A 6333-nucleotide genomic window follows, 5' to 3' on the forward strand; every position below is an offset into this window, starting at 1 on the left:
ACGATGAATAGTTCAACAACACAAAATAAAGCTGAAGGTTTATTCGCAAATGGAGCGTTACCAACATAGGGCTGAATTAAGGACATTACTGCAAAACATTTTAGACAGTTGTCAGTGAATGAAGTAATGCTCACAGAAACTGATATTGAGACCAAAGCACTTCACAAAGACAATACGCTGAAAAAAGGTTCGACGTTAACTGACAACATTTTAGCGAAAGGGAGGTAGCTAGTATCCATTATGATCAGAAAATTCGTCACAACTCAAATTTGTGAAAGTGGATTTTCTACTACGATATCAACGAAAACACAGCAAAGGAACGAATGAACGTGGAGCATGATTCTTATGAGCAGTGACTGAGATCATACTGGATGTTAGGAGGATTGGAAGAAATAAGCAGAATTCCCTGTCCCATTGTCTCGTTACTTCTTGATACAAGTACGTGCATTATTTGCTTGAACGTTAACTAATTGTTACATATCTTTCGTTATTTTGAAAGCTGATATTTAATTAGTTGCTTAACTTTATTGTGGATGTTATCTGACGTATGATCTCAATAAAGAAAATGGCATCAGAAAGAGGGAACCACTGCACCAGCTTAGACGCAAAACAACTTGAATGTCTCTCCCCTTGATTCTTAAAGAAGACCCTTCAATGATTGTGTAATACGAAGGCAAAAAGAAGAAAGAAAAAAACACCATGGCTTTGCTCTCCACGAAAGAACTTCTCTGCAAACAGATACATAACGCGCATATGTACCGCTCCTTTTCTAGTTAACTGTGTGGCGCTGCTGATTAATATTCTAATTTTCTACACGCATCCCACGTAAGATAGCAGAGCGTTGTCGTTTTAAATGCCACTGCAATTCACAGACACGGATGTATCTGCCTATCTCGTTGTCGACTGGGTCAATTAATTCAAAATAATACGCAGACTTCAGGTGCCCAATATGACAAAGAGGGACAGATGCAATAAGCTGCGCTCGCAATAAACAAATCTGAGCGCTTGACAGAAGTATAAAACAAGCGTAAATGAAAACGCTAATTGCAAAACGGGACGTATCAGCCACACCGCGGGTAACACAACACAGCAGCAAAAACTCGAGAATGGAACGATGTTTTTACTCGCAAATTTCCGTCAAACACGCATTCAGTTTCACACACATGCAATGTAATAAAAATGAAGTGGCCTTTATACGTGTGTAGGAAGCGTTATCAAGCATGTGAGAAGACGAAATTAAAAATATCAAGCATTTTAGGTGCAAATGATGATTATGATGGCGATACATTCGTATGGGCGCGTGACAGCAAGGTCTTTAGCAGCCCTACTAAAATATCACGAGACGAGCGTGAGTAAACCTGAACCACAAGGAAAAAAAGGAATAATGCCCGAGTGCGTGCACGCACACACACACACACACACACACACACACACACACACACACACACACACACAAACACACACACATACGACGAAAATCACGTACGTCGTCAGATTGTAACCAAAAGTAAAAAGAAAAAATCAAGAGAAAGAAGCAAAAGAATCCAGCAAATGGCTATAACTCGCAGACCTTTGAAAAAACGAATGAGGCAGCCACTAGTGTTGCAATCAATCCTAAATTTCTCTTAAATTCAACTTCACAGTACGCATCTCCGATTTATTCATGTTTGTCAACAGTTTACAAGTGAAGTCCATATGTCCGTGCACTCTATTTTCTATTTGCACGACAAATCTATTCAATCTTTCCCTGCATTCCTCAATAGTGCTTTAGTTTCATTTCATTGTTGTCTAGATTTATGCCTTGGTTCTCGTGAGTCATTTCGTATTAAATTGAAATAAGCTTGAAAGTAAAAACCCATGGTTCTCCAAACTCTCCCGCACAGGCCATGAAGGCCCAAAGGTACCGACCGCCGGCCGTGTCATCCTCTGCCCACAGGCGTCACTGGATGCGGATATGGAGGGACTCACCGCTCTCCCGGCCGTATGTCAGTTTCCGAGACCGGAGCCGCTACTTCGCAATCAAGTAGCTCCTCAGTTTGCCTCACAAGGGCTGAGTGCACCCCGCTTGCCAACAGCGCTCAGCAGACCGCATGGTCACCCATCCAAGTGCTAGCCCAGCCCGACAGCGCTTAACTTCGGTGATCTGACGGGAACCGGTGTTACCACTGCGGCAAGGCCGTTGGCATGGTTCTCCAGGTTCCTCGCTATACGCCGTCCGGAGTGGCCGAGCGGTTCTAGGCGCTACAGTCTGGAACCGCGCGATCGCTACGGTCGCAGGTTCGAATCCTGCCTCGGGTATGGATGTGTGTGATGTCCTTAGGTTAGTTAGGTTTAAGTAGTTCTCAGTTCTAGGGCACTGATGACCTCAGAAATTAAGTCCCATAGTGCTCAGAGCCATTTGTGCCTCGTTATACGATGGGCTAGCTGCAACATGACAGATGTTGTAGGTGACAGGTTTCTGCAGGCAAGCCGAAGTTCTGAGCTCAGAGAGAGCAGAGTTCTACATCCACGTAGTATAGAGACCCCTTTTCTTTACACAATTATGCATATATGACTTCATTTAGTTATAATATACTCTGACGGCAAAAAAGATCGTAGCACCAAAAAATAATTAATGTAGAGTAATAAAATTTTGTAGATTAAAACTGAAGAAACTGCAAAAAGGTGGGAATTTAAGGAGATGGGACTTGGATAAACTGACTAAACCAGAGGTTGCACAGAGTTTCAGGGAGAGCATAAGGGAACAATTGTCAAGAATGGGGGAAAGAAATACAGTAGAAGAAGAATGGGTAGGTTTGAGGGATGAAGTAGTGAAGGCAGCAGAGGATCAAGTAGGTAAAAAGACGAGGGCTAATAGAAATCCTTGGGTGACAGAGGAAATATTGAATTTAATTGAAGAAAGGAGAAAATATAAAAATGCAGTAAATGAAGCAAGCAAAATGGAATAAAACGTCTCAAAAATGAGATCGACAGGAAGTGCAAAATGGCTAAGCAGGCATGGCTGAAGGACAAATGTAAGGATATAGAGGCTTATCTCACTAGAGGTAAGCTAGATACAGCCTACAGGAAAATTAAAGAGACCTTTGGAGAAAAGAGAACCACTTGTATGAATATCAAGAGCTCAGATGGAAACCCAGTTCTAAGCAAAGAAGGGAAAGCAGAAAGGTGGAAAGAGTATATAGAGGGTCTACACAAGGGTGATGTACTTGAGGACAATATTATGGAAATGGAAGAGGATGTAGATGAAGATGAAATGGGAGATATGATACTGCGTCAAGAGTTTGACAGAGCACTGAAAGACCTGAGTCGAAACAAGGCCCCGGGAGTAGACAACATTGCATTAGAACTACTGACGGCCTTGGGAGAGCCAGTCCTGACAATACTCTACCATCTGGTGAGCAAAATGTATGAGACAGGCGAAATACCCTCAGACTCCAAGAAGAATATAATAATTACAATCCCAAAGAAATCAGGCGTTGACAGATGTGAAAATTACCGAACTATCAGTTTAATAAGTCACAGCTGCAAAATACTAACGCGAATTCTTTACAGAAGAATGGAAAAACTGGTAGAAGCGGACCTCGGGGAAGATCAGTTTGGATTCCGTAGAAATGTTGGAACACGTGAGGCAATACTAACCTTACGACTTATCTTAGAAGAAAGATTAAGAAAAGGCAAACCTACATTTCTAGCATTTTTAGACTTAGAGAAAGCTTTTGACAATATTGACTGGAATACTCTCTTTCAAATTCTGAAGGTGGCAGGAGTAAAATACAGGGAGCGAAAGGCTATTTATATTTGTACAGAAACCAGATGGCAGTTATAAGAGTCGAGGGACATGAAAGGGAAGCAGCGGTTGGGAAGGGAGTGAGACAGGGTTGTAGCCTCTTCCCGATGTTATTCAATCTGTATATTGAGCAAGCAGTAAAGGAAACAAAAGAAAAATTCGGAGTAGGTATTAAAATTCATGGAGAAGAAATAAAAACTTTAAGGTTCGCCGATGACATTGTAATTCTGTCAGAGACAGCAAAGGACTTGCAAGAGCAGTTGAACGGAATGGATAGTGTCTTAAAAGGAGGATATAAAATGAACATCAACAAAAGCAAAACGAGGATAATGGAATGTAGTCGAATTAAGTCGGGTGATGCTGAGGGAATCAGATTAGGAAATGAGACACTTAAAGCAGTAAAGGAGTTTTGCTATTTGGGGAGCAAAATAACTGATGATGTTCGAAGTAGAGAGGATAAAAAATGTAGACTGGCAATGGCAAGGAAAGCGTTTCTGAAGATGAGAAATTTGTTAACATCGAGTATAGATTTAAGTGTCAGGAAGTCGTTTCTGAAAGCATATGTATGGAGTGTAGCCATGTATGGAAGTGAAACATGGACGATAACTAGTTTGGACAAGAAGGGAATAGAAGCTTTCGAAATGTGGTGCTACAGAAGAATGCTGAAGATTAGATGGGTAGATCACATAACTAATGAGGAGGTACTGAACAGGATTGGGGAGAAGAGGAGTTGTGCGACAACTTGACTAGAAGAAGGGATCGGTTGGTAGGACATGTTTTGAGGCATCAAGGGATCACAAATTTAGTATTGGAGGGCAGCGTGGAGGGTAAAAATCGTAGAGGGAGACCAAGAAATGAATACACTAAGCAGATTCAAAAGGATGTATGTTGCAGTAGGTACTGTGAGATGAAGAAGTTTGCACAGGATAGAGTAGCATGGACAGCTGCATCAAACCAGTCTCAGGACTGAAGGCGACAACAACACCACAACAACAATAAAATTTTGGAAATTCATTCGTCTAGGTAACAAATTTAAGCGATTGACATTGCAAGATCACAGGTTAATGTAAGCGCGAGTTAATCCATTCCAAATGTGAAATGCTGGTACATTGATAACTGGTGCAATCACCAGGCTATTAAATGCAAGCGTGCAAACGTACATGCATTGAGATGTACAGGTGCCGGATGCCAGTTTGTGGGACTGTGTTCCACGCCTGTTGCGCTTGGTCGGTCAACATTGGGATCGTTAATCCTGTTTCTGTATGACGCTGGAGTTGTCGTCCGATGATGTTCCATGTGTGTTCGATTGAAGACAGATCTGATGATCGAGCAGGCCAAGGCAACCTGTCGACGCTCTGTAGAGGAAGTTGGGTTATAACAGCTATTACAAAACACCCCCTGGAATGATGTTTATGAATGGAAGCACGGCAGGACGTATCACCAGACTGAACTACAATTTTGCAGTGAGGATACGTCTGATAATCACGAGAGTGCTCCTGCTGTCATACGAAATCGCATCCCGGACCATAACCCTATGTGTAGGTCCAGTGTGTCTAGCACGCAGACAGGTTGTTTCCAGGCCCTCAACTGGCCTCCTTCCAACAAACACACGGCCATCAATGGCACAGAGGCAGAACCAGCTTTCATCAGAAAACACAACAGACCTCCACCCTGCCCTCCAATGGACTCTCGCTCGACGCCACTGAAGCCGCAAATAATGACGGTTTGGGGTCGTAGAAATGCACACTAGTAGGCGTTTGGCTCGGAGCTGTCCTTGGAGTAGCAGTGGCGCCAACTGCTGCTCAAATTGCTGCTGAAGATGCAGTACGATGCGCCAGAACCCTACGATGGTCTGCTCTCTCGGTAGTGCCACAGGACCGTCCAAAGCCCAGTCTTCTTATGACTGTGCTTTCCCGTGACCACCGCTGCCCGCAGTCACGTGCGGTGTCAGGAGAAACATCCAGTTTCACGTAGCCCTGTTACACGATCTCCTTCAAACTCAGTGAGATATTTATAATGGCGTCTTTGTCGCGTTAAAGGCATTCATGAGTAATAACTCGTGACGTCCAATCTCAAAGGTAACTAACGCTCACGACCGTTATAGCGTGTATTTAAAGCAAACCTGATTTGCATCCTCATACTGGCGCTACTAGCGCCACTCTTATGCGACTGTCACGAAAGTTGAGCAGACGACAGCTTTCAGATGTAGAAACACGCCTGCCAACTTTCGTTTATGTCGCACAACTCCTTCTTGGTGCTGGGTTTTCTTCTTTCGTCAGTATGTTAATGCACGATAAATACAGAAAGTCGGAAAGCGCTGCATTAAATTTACATTATGTGTGTCACTTTTTCATTTATGTGTCTCACTATTACATTACGTGTAGAAGAATTGGGAAGATGCGGCATAAAACATAGTTACTTTAAGTGGATTTATGGTGTGTTTGGGCACCAAAATAGCAGTTCCTGGTATTACAAATACAGCAATATAATTTATATTCCGAGACTTGGTAAGAATGTCTTCCACGAGTAATGAGTGTGTTGGGTAA

At 42.8% G+C, this 6333-nt stretch overlaps 1 pseudogene; it reads right to left on the reverse strand.

Annotated features, from left to right (window-relative positions):
• Positions 1–2066: 2066 nt before the first annotated feature.
• On the reverse strand, positions 2067–2184 carry LOC126261537 (5S ribosomal RNA; annotated as a pseudogene).
• Between the last annotated feature and the right edge of the window lie 4149 nt (positions 2185–6333).

The sequence above is a fragment of the Schistocerca nitens genome, chromosome 5 (assembly GCF_023898315.1).
Source record: "Schistocerca nitens isolate TAMUIC-IGC-003100 chromosome 5, iqSchNite1.1, whole genome shotgun sequence".
Classification (NCBI taxonomy): Eukaryota; Metazoa; Arthropoda; class Insecta; order Orthoptera; family Acrididae; genus Schistocerca; species Schistocerca nitens.